We start from the raw sequence: 10,778 nt of genomic DNA, 5'->3' as shown, positions 1-10,778 counted from the left end.
GTAGGCTTCTCACAAGGTTTTACCATCATTCGACCTTTAGATATTATTAGGCTAGAACCCTAATTCATGTCGTTTTAGGGGACTAGAATGGGATTAGGCCGGACTAGGCCCTACGGGAAGAGAGGTCGAGCAATGCATCCCTCTCATTTCCCATTCTCTTTAAACCAAGTGCAGCATGGATCTGCTTCAGCTTGGGTATCTCTGTGTAAAGTAGCATGTCCAGGATCCGATGCTAGAATGCTGTTAGGAGACCTTGGACACTAGGAGCTCAAATTTAGGTCGATCCTAGTGGTTTCAACCGTGAATATTCCGTTGCAAGGCAGAGTTAGAAAACCCTAAGTAACAAACCGTGAAACATTCCATGGGAGTGCTGAGCAGTGACACTTAGATTCATTCCTCGATAGACCACTAAAAACGTGCTTGGATAGCAGATAGACGGGCATGTTATAGTTGGTATTAGAGCGAGACTTTGTAATGATATAAGGTTGATTAATGTATGGTTCATAGACATATCCTAAACAGTATGGCTTGATTGCCATGCACCTTTTGCACCCATGAATGTTGACATACAAGAGAAGAAATTTATTCTCAAGCAAACCAAGGCACCCGAGTTTTATGGAGAAGGGATAGAAATTGCAGCAGCATAGGCAGAGATATGGATTGAGTCAATGAATGATTATTTCTCTGCTTTTGGGAACTACTTCTGCCAATCAAGCAATGATAGTTAGTTGACCAGACTTGGATATAAATCAAATACAATAGGTTATTGTTTCAAAAGACCACATGCTTATGAGTGGCCAGAATAGCGCAGTGAAAGCGTGGTGGGCCCATAATCCACAGGTTCCAGAAGAAGTTCCAGTTTCTCTCAAGATGAGGACATCTCAATTTCTCTAAGGGGAGGAGAATGTAATATTTCCACGCAATAAAAGTTAGTTGGTTAGTTCGAAAGTTAGTTAGTCAATTAATAAGTTAGTAAGGTTATTAACTAAAGACTAGCTAAAGTAAAAACTAACTAACATTAATAACTAATGATTTTTATTTAATTAATAATATACTAAAAAACCTGAGAGTTGTAATTTGACATTTTTCTTGGATTGACAAGGACCATAGCCACCCTTCACGGAAGTTACAATGTGAACAAGAGTTACGAGCCATATTAATCACCTAGTGTTAATGTGTATAGTATAGATGGTCTAAAAATATTAGATTTTTGGACAAGGATAGTATATTTTAGATATTTTAGATATTATCCTAAAAAGATATGGAGATTTTTAGAATTAGATGTCATTTAAAAGAAAAGGCAAGTGATGTTTTAGTTAGTTTTGAAGATTTTATAAAAATAAAAAATGAGAGAGATTGGTGAAATCGCGTGTACCGCGATTGCAGTCCACAGACAGAAGACATCACTTCGAACATGGAGAGGAAGAAGGAGTGATCTGAAAGTTTTCTAACCAACTGTCCTTGAGTTTTACCCTCCTTTCGGAGCCAATGGAACCATCTGATTTGCGATCTAAGCATCGGATCACTGATTTTTCCAAGATCCCCTCCACAAAGAGCTCTTTTTCTTAGCCACAAGCCCTCTTCTTTAATTCACTATAAATATGAGGCATGATGAGGCACAAGAGAGCATAAGGAGACCCCAAGAGGCTGCGAGAGAGAGGGATACCCCTGAGAGAGAGAGAGAGAGAGAGAGAGAGAGAGAGAGAGAGAGAGAGAGAGAGAGAGAGAGAGAGAGAGAGAGGAGTTACCTCGAGAGGCTGTAAGGGAGAGAGTTAGCTCAATTCCCTCTATCTTGATCCTCAACTTAGCCATCTTCTCTTATGCTCTCCCATCTTGAATCTATTCCACCTTCTGTATTTCTTGAACCTACTTGCGGATGATGGTCCCCAAGCAAAGAATGTCGCGTGCGGATGGAAATCCTACAACTAGCAATAAAGCTTCAGGCAAAGGCATCATTGACAATCCAACTACAGTGCCGATTGTAAGTAATGTATTTTAAAATTGATAGATGCTTGCTTTGATTCTTATATGAGATATGTTAGGTGCCATACTATGATGCACGAATTTAGGTCATCGAAAATGAGAAATTTCATCTCACATATTCGTAAGATGGAGCTTGCAAAGTGCATGTATGAAGGAAAGTTAATTGCACCTAGTTGCACATGACTTATTCGTTGATAGAGAAATTACTAAGAGTCAAGGGTTTTGCATGGCATAATCGTAAAAAAAGAATGACATTAAAAATCATGCATACAAGTGTTAAGTAAATTTTACTCTTGGTCCCAAGAGGAAGAGCAAATGTGCAATGGAAATCTTATTGCATCTATTCTTGCAATGCTTGGAAAAGAATACCATTGCTTTGTTGGTTAATCAAACAACATGCTAAATGCTTTTACAATCAATTGATTGTTGGATTATGGTTTGGATGATTATTCCAAGTGCTTGTGTTTGATGGTAAATTCATGGCAGGGGTTTATGATGACAAACTACCATGAGGATAAATGAATGTTTTCCTAGAAAAATGATATTAGGGCTTAACGCCTTGTTTGTGCTTGATTCTTAAAGGATTTAATTAAGAAATGATATTTTGCACGAGTGGATCACCTCCATGATAGCACCACGGATTAACCCAAAGAGGGCACTGCTCGATTTATGGGCCAAAGGTTGAGTGGTGAAAAGGCCAACCACAGGAATGGAATGATGTTTCACTCCTAGATAGCTTGCGAGTCAGGTTGAGCTGTGGATACCCCTTGCTAGGTCTAGAATGGAGTTAAAGACCTTTGTGGCCCCCAACATCTGGGCATGTTAGGAGATCCTATTCTAGACAAAGAATACAAATTGTGGTGCCATGTGATTTGGACCAGTTACTTCTGTAGGGCAGAAGGGATAATTTTGATGGACAGAAGGGATACATAATTTCTCCTGTATAGGCAGGAGACAAAGATTAACTTGAAGATAAGTTAACAAACTTGTTTGTCAATAGATTACTTGCTCTGTATTTGTTATGTGCTGTAAATTACGCGAATGAACCCTGTTTCCTAAAAGGCTTAATTGAGGAAGCTGATTTTAAATGTCACACATAAATGTGATAGGACCTACTTAGATAAACAAAGAACACCTATTGAGGGAAGTAGGTGGGCGGAACCCTTGACAGGTCTGTCCTACGGTAGGATGGTCCTCCCAGAGAACTGGGAGGCTTCTCACAAGGTTTTACCATTGTTCGACCTTTAGGTATTGTTAGGTTAGAACCCGAATTCATGCCGTTTTAGGGGACTGGAATGGGACTAGGCCCTATGGGAAGAGAGGTTGAGCAACACATTCCTCTCGTTTCCCATTCTCTTTGAACCAAGTGCAACATGGGTCTGATTTGGCTTGGGTATCTCTGCATAAAGTAGGATGTCTAGGATCTAACGCTAAAATGATGTTAGGAGACATTGGCCACTAGGAGCCCAGATTCAGGTCGATCCTAGCGGGTTCGATCGCGAACATTCTGTTGTGAGGCAGACTCAAGAAACCCTAGGTGACAAACCCTGAAACATTCCATGGGAGTTCCGAGGAATGATGCTTAGATTTGTTTCTCTATAGACCGCTAAAAGCGTGCCTGGATAGCCGATAGGTGGACATGTTACAGTCTCTTTGTTTGATCGAACATCCATGGACATTGAAAATCCGAACCAAATAGAATCCAAAACCAAAAATTGGATGCCAGGATCAGATACCACAATCAAACAACCAATTCTGGGAATTAGACAAAAACTGTCAAAATTGGACAGATGAATAGAAGCCAAATTTTAACATGCTCATATTTTACCAAACCCAGTAGGGTCTGAACTGTAGCCATAGGACACCCTAGTGAACTTCGAGGAAAGTAGATAGGATAAAGAGCGGATTCTCCCAAAGATTTAGCACCTAACAGTACATGAGTGACTACAATTGCTAACCGTGCCCAATAGAGATCTTGAGCAAACCAAGAGGGCAGCCACATTCTATGCCTTAAAGCCGTAGTGGGTTGAAACCAAATGAAGGGGGGAGCGAGACTTGCATTGAATTTTTTTCATTTTCACATCACAATATTTAATCATTTGAAGTGCACATGTAAAGTTGAAAGCCTAATTTCTCATGGTGCACATTCAAGAGAGCACTATTTACAAGGCAGTTGGTTAAATTAGAGGGCTGTTTGGAATAACAAGGAACTCACACAAGATATTGTAAATTGAACAAACCCACCACTAGGAGAAGACCCCATATTTTCAGGTACGAGACTTGAGGAGCTAAATTGCTTGGAGAAAATGAGTAACATCACCATTAGGGACTTGATGTTGTGCATGACTTGATTAACTTAATCAACTCTTTAGTGGCTCAAGAAACAGCCGACATGTCTAGCCCTAGTACCAATAATGAAAATGATGAGCTTGACATGGGAGGGTTCCTAGTCAATATCCAACAGATGATCAATTAATATGACTTTCAAACCAAGATGGAGCGTCATGGTAGGCCAGCTGATGACAACATAGCTAACCTTGAGGAAGAGCAAAAATTGAAAAGGAAAGCATTGCAAGGGATAACTGCTTTAGAATCAGGAAAAACAAGCACAAACGCTAAGGCAAGAAATAGAAATATGAGAGGTCTAACACGTCTTAGTGCTTGGTAATTGAAATATGCAGAGAGGAAAATAGTAGTAGAAGCTAACCTTATGCTAAGTGAGCTTTTCATGAAGCAACTCTTATATAACATGACTACAAAGCAAAGTGGTGTGACCCTAGCAACTTCGTTTGCTAGCGAGACTAGGAATTACTCTAAATTGGAAGAGCCAAATGAAGATACTTGTAGTTGATAAGTAAGTCCTCAAGTATCAGCCTAATAATGACTCATATATCTTTGTAGAGTAGTTCAAGCAGGTATGCAAGGAAAACGGCTTGACAAACCTTGCTCAATGTGAGCAATCTTTTGGTCTCTACCTTGGGGATAAAGGAAAAATGTGGTACATTAGTCTAGATAATGTCAAACGAAAAAACTCAATAATATCAAGAGTCTCTTCATCAAGAGATTCTCTGAGGGAGGGTACTCGGATAGCCTTATTGTTTGACTAATGAATGTCAGTCAAAAAGACAAGGAGGATATTTGAGATTATGTCACCCATGTGCAATGCCTCTTTAAGACAATCCCAGTCGCCACACAAAGTGACCTAGTGAGGGAGCGGTCTCTACTGTATTCATAAGTATAATTAGGAGTGAAGAGCTTTACAAGTCCTTAGTGAGCAACTCAAACTTGCAAAGGGACGTGCTAGCTAGGTCCTTTAAAAAATCTAGATGTGTAGACAACTTGCTCAAAGAGAGAGACTCAAGGGCCATAAGTCAAGATAGTGCAGCCTCTAGAATCTCAAAGAGAGCTACAACCGTTACCGAGGGATCTAGCCAGAATAACCAAGAGAAAGGAAAGAGTGTTGACTCAAGCCAAGAATTGGCAGATGTAAAGCTAGAGCTGGCCAAGCTCCAAGAGATGATAAGAAGACCTAATTGACCTCATGTGCAATGCATGCATTGCGGAGGAGGGAACCACCTCCCGGTCGAGTGTTGCATGGATCCTAGATCCAAACCTTGTGCCAACTGTAGTAGGTTTGGCCATGATGCTATGCATTGCCATTTACTGAGGAGATTGCCATATCCACAGCCATACAAGTAGCTATACTACTTGGGAAATAGACTGCCTCACTTCGGAAGGGGAGCTCCATTAGCTCTCCTAGCACCTAATGATGCCAAGCTAGCTATTCCCAAGATGGACATTAACCCCACAAGCATACCTAGACCACAAAAACCCTTTGTGACCCATCCATCGAGTGACACTATGATATGTAGAGGAATTGAATAAGGATGGCACATATGTAAACCCTTATGTATCCTATGATGAAGAGGGCAACCCTATTTTAATGATGGATTTTAGACCAGTACCGATGATGGTGTTAGGTTGAGGAAGGGGTAGAGTCCTAGGAGGACAAAACCAGGAACCAATTGCATGCTAGCAGACTTGTGGCCACCTAAAGACACATCTCATCTCGTTGTCGTGAACGAGATCAAGACATTGAGAAAATGTCAACCTAAGATGGCCTAAGTGTGGAATTAGTCATTTTTATGCCAAATTCCCTATGAAAAAACCATCCACTAGCTTGGCTATCATGCCATCTGTGCGTTTGGGACTATTTAGAGTTGAAATGCTTGATGGTAAGGCCAGTTCCACCTCATTGAAGGTCACGAACACAACACAAACAAAGCAAGCTGACATTTCATTGCTAAGACTGAGAAATTTAGATCTAGCGAGGGTTGCAAGTTCAACTTGGATTTGAAAGTGATCTTTGAGAGTGACCCAGAGATACCCAAACCTAGACACACCAAAGGGGACTTGCCAGTTCATCTACGACGCAATGATTGAGGAGGAAAAGAGAGGACAACCAAAGGGGTCAAAAGTTGAACAGTAAAAGAAACCCCAAGACCTACCAAAGCACTTCACTAAATTCAGAAAAGGAGATAGGGTAGTGATCTTGATGGGAGCTAAGAGACAAGGATAGGCAAGTGAACCAATTGGAGGGCTCACCAAGGTCAAGGAGGTAACCTTAGCAGGGGAAGAGGGAAATCCTTGATCTGTGTTTGTAGTTGACAACTTGACTGAGCAAGAGGAGGCTAATCTCGTTGCTCTCTTGCGAGAACACATAGACGTATTCACTTGGTCCTTAGAAGAAATCAAGGGAATCAATCCTAAAGTCAACGCATAACATCCTAATGATTCTTGCTAAAACCCTTGTGAAATAATGACCTTACCCACCGATGAATCCGAAGCATGCTCATGTTGTTAAGGAATAGATCGATAAACTGTTAAAAGCAGGATTCATTTATGAGATTGAGCACATGAGGACTGGGTGTCACCCATTATGATCGTCTTGAAAAAGAACGATAAAATACGAGTGTGTAGGAACTACAAGAAAGTTAATGTAGTGACTAAGAGAGACAATTATTTGTTGCTCTACACAAAGCACTTGATAGAGAGAGTAGAAGTAAAAGAAGCCTATAGTTCCTTGGATGGCTTCTCGAGTTATAACCAAGTGCATGTACACTCTAACGATAGACATAAGATGGCATTCGCCACACAATGGGACATATTTTCTTACATAGTCATGCCATTTGGGCTAACGAATGCACCTACTACATGTCAATGTCTAATGTGTGCCATCTTCAAGGACATGCCTAGAGGTATTCGTGGACAACCTATGTGTACACTCTAGTTGGAAGGAATACCTAGACAAGCTTCACATAGTCTTTGAATGGTGTAGATTGTATGGTCTCTTTTTGAACCCCTAATTCTAGGTGAACACGGATGTATCTTAGGGAACGTGGTGTCCAAGAATGGCATTGCCATTGACTTATCCAAGATCAGGGTCATTGTTGGCTTGCCACCCCCAAAAAACTGTAAGGGAGTTTAGTGCTTCCTCGGACACATAGGGTACAATCGATGCTTCATCCTGAACTATGCATTGATTGCTAGACCACTTTACAAGTTTTTGATTATATTCTAGTGGATTGAGGAGTACCAACACGCTTATGAGAATTGAAAAAGACTCTTACCCCCACAGAACCAATTTTATGAGCCCCAGAATAGAGCATAAGTTCCATGTGCATATTGATGAGTTGAAGTTTACTGTGGAGCTGTTTTGCTCTAGCGTGACAAACATAACCTTGACTATCTAGTGAGCTTTGCTAGTAGACAACTCACAGATACTGAGATGAATTACTCCATGATAGAGAGACAAGGCCTAGCCATGGTGTTTGTTGTGAAGAAGTTTTGGCATTATCTTTTGGCTACGTCCTTCACCTTCTTTGTCGACCATCAAGTCTTGCTTTATCTTGTGAGAAAACCTTGTGCTTATAGGAAGCATAGCTCAATGGTTGCTTCTGCTTTTAGAGTTTGACTTCTTTGTGGTTCTACGCAAGGGCAAGCAACATTACATGGTAGACCACATGTCCCACATACTCACAAGAGAAGCCACTGGACAAGGCATTGTAGATGACCTACCTGATGCATGCCTTTTTTGCATGTCCAATGAAAATGACTTATTCAGAGCCAATTTAATGCCTTATTGGGAAGATGGCATAGGCTAGATCCTAGAGCACATATTGCCTAAAAGACCTATTGATATGGCTAGGCTAAGGTGCCTCATCCTTAAGATTCAACCTTATCAATTGATTGTTGGCCAACTCTATAGGTTAGGACAAGATGGCCTATTGTGAAGATGTATATGTGAGCATGAAATGCATGATGTGCTGTGATGAAGCGCATGGTGAAACTATGAGAGGACAGTTCATTGGAGATACTACAGAGCTAGCCTGCAAGGTGCTTCAATCTCAACTGTGGTGGCCCACCTTACTTTGCGATGTTGCTAAGTTTGTCAAGCATTGAGACTAGTGCCAAAGGACCAAGGTCCCTATTTGTAAAGATAAGATGGAGTCGACCTTAGTTATAGCATGAAAACCCTTCAAAAAATGGGGCATTGACTTCATTGGGCTAATTAGTCCCGCAACACAGTACTTCTAAGCAAAGTACATCATTGTAGCAATAGATTAACTCATGAAATGGGCCAAAGCTTGAGCCACGAGGAAGAATGATGCTAAAACTATGGCTAAGTTCCTTTGGGAGCAAGTGATCTCATGATTTGGCTACCCCATTGAACTAGTTATTAGTGACCAATGCACTCACTTCATTAATGAAGTAATTGCCCACTTGCTTTCCACCTTCTTGATCATCCATAGAAAATCATCACTATACTACCCTTAAGTTAATGGTCAGGTTGAATCCATGAACAAGATCCTAGTGAATGTGTTGACTAAAGTAGTCTTTGCGCCTTGCGTAGTGACTAGGACAATCAGCTCATGGCAGCATTGTGGGCCTATAGGACAGCCTATAAGATGGTAGTCAAGCAAGTTAGGCAAACACCCTTCAAGCCTCCTTTCCATCCCATTTTTCTTGCATTACTACTCTCAGACTAGGAATGAATAACTCAACCCATTGGACTCTAATTGGGTAGCCCCAAGTGCAGCCCACCAATCCAAAACTCAACCCATTTGGGGGACAATCCTACTCATTTTGTTGGGGAAGTGTAAAATAGTGGTCTCTATCAAGACTAAAAGGCTACCTATGATTTTCTATATATTGCCTAACTCTAAAGCCACTAGTGAAGAATCATTGTTAGGACACACACACTCAAAAAGCAAACACATTGCAATGTTGACTACAACTCTCAGTGCATTCACCTTATCATATCGGCAATGTGCAAATAGTGACAGCTTTCAACAAGGACAACGTGGCCCCATCTAAGCCCGCAAAGCCATCGATAGAAGTACCTAGTGTAAAGGCCAAGGTGGGGTCATAACTTGTCTTGCCCTACCAAGATTGACCAACTGCGACCCAAAGAAAAGACATCTAAGCCCAGAGTGCCACACCTCCAATGGGTGCCTAAATAACAACCATGGCCACCCAAAAGCCAACCCTCTCACCATTCCATCATCCCAAAATATCACACCCTATATCTAGGAGACACAGTTGGTGCTATAGAACCAAACGAATGGCCAAGCCACAATGGGTGTCTAAAGATTTATTGTGTGCTCAAGGCTACTATGAAGGCAACAACGGGATTTGGTTGCCTAAGTCCATGAGTGGTATATGTGCCCCTTAGCTGTCTGCTATCAGTCCATCTCCAAGACCTTGTGAACCACCTAGAATTGAGAAGCTGCTTGAGCTAAAAGCCACCAAACCCATACAATAGTAATGGGTCTCTCGACCAATACCGCAACCTGCTGCCCCTAAACTGACTCAACCTAATGCTGCTAGTGTACCAACCACTTCACAAGTAGCAAGTAGTAGCACATCTATGTTGCAAACCATGTCTATCACACAAGTGCCTAAAACATGCCCTAAGTGTTAGCTTGTGGAAAGCAGTAGCCACCAATTGCTGAGTTATCTAGTCCAGTCCAACCTCTTATAGGCCTTAGATCCCATTATGAATGGAGATCCATTCTTACTTTAGCCTTTGATTTAGTTGAGAATATGGGGAATGAATTGGTCACATGCATTAGAAGCTTGAAGGCCACCTTCACCATGCTTGTTAAAAGCTATGACTGGTTGGGACTTAGGTCACTTGGGAAGAATTCCATGCTTGTTAAAAGCTATGACCGGTTGGGACTTAGGTCACTTGGGAAGAATTGAAATTCATGTTTGTTAAAGTCCCCATGGTAATTGAGGAGTTGATTTCCAATGAAATTTCTCAAGAGCAAGCTTGCAAACAATGACTCATCACATCCTATAGCAAGAGCAAGGTCTCTGCAACTAGTCAGGAACTAAAAGAGTTGAAAACACTAGCAGATTCTATCTCTTCTTTTCTACAAAAATGGTATGATCTCTCTCTCCAATGGGGACAAGAGGCCTGCCAAATCATGACCAATGCCATGTAGAGACACACTATCAAAACCACAGAGACTTATGTAGCTCCTATAGATGACCCTTTGAAGATCATGTTATGGCCATCCTTACTTGGATTGCATCCTGAGTGAGAAAAAACTACACGTTGCTAGTTGGATCAACTCTGGTGACTTTCTATTTGATGTCTTGACCTACATTATGTGTGTCGGCATTAGACCTCAAGACATGGACCGTCATGTGACCTTAGAGTACAACTCGTAGTTTTACGCTTGGCTCATGAACAAGTAAAAGCATCACACCCATGTGCTTAATGCCCT

This window comes from Lygodium microphyllum, chromosome 2 (assembly GCF_053477565.2).
Source record: "Lygodium microphyllum isolate KBCC chromosome 2, Lygodium_microphyllum_v1.1.10, whole genome shotgun sequence".
In the NCBI taxonomy this organism is placed as follows: domain Eukaryota; kingdom Viridiplantae; phylum Streptophyta; class Polypodiopsida; order Schizaeales; family Lygodiaceae; genus Lygodium; species Lygodium microphyllum.
This window is presented reverse-complemented; position numbering follows the sequence as displayed.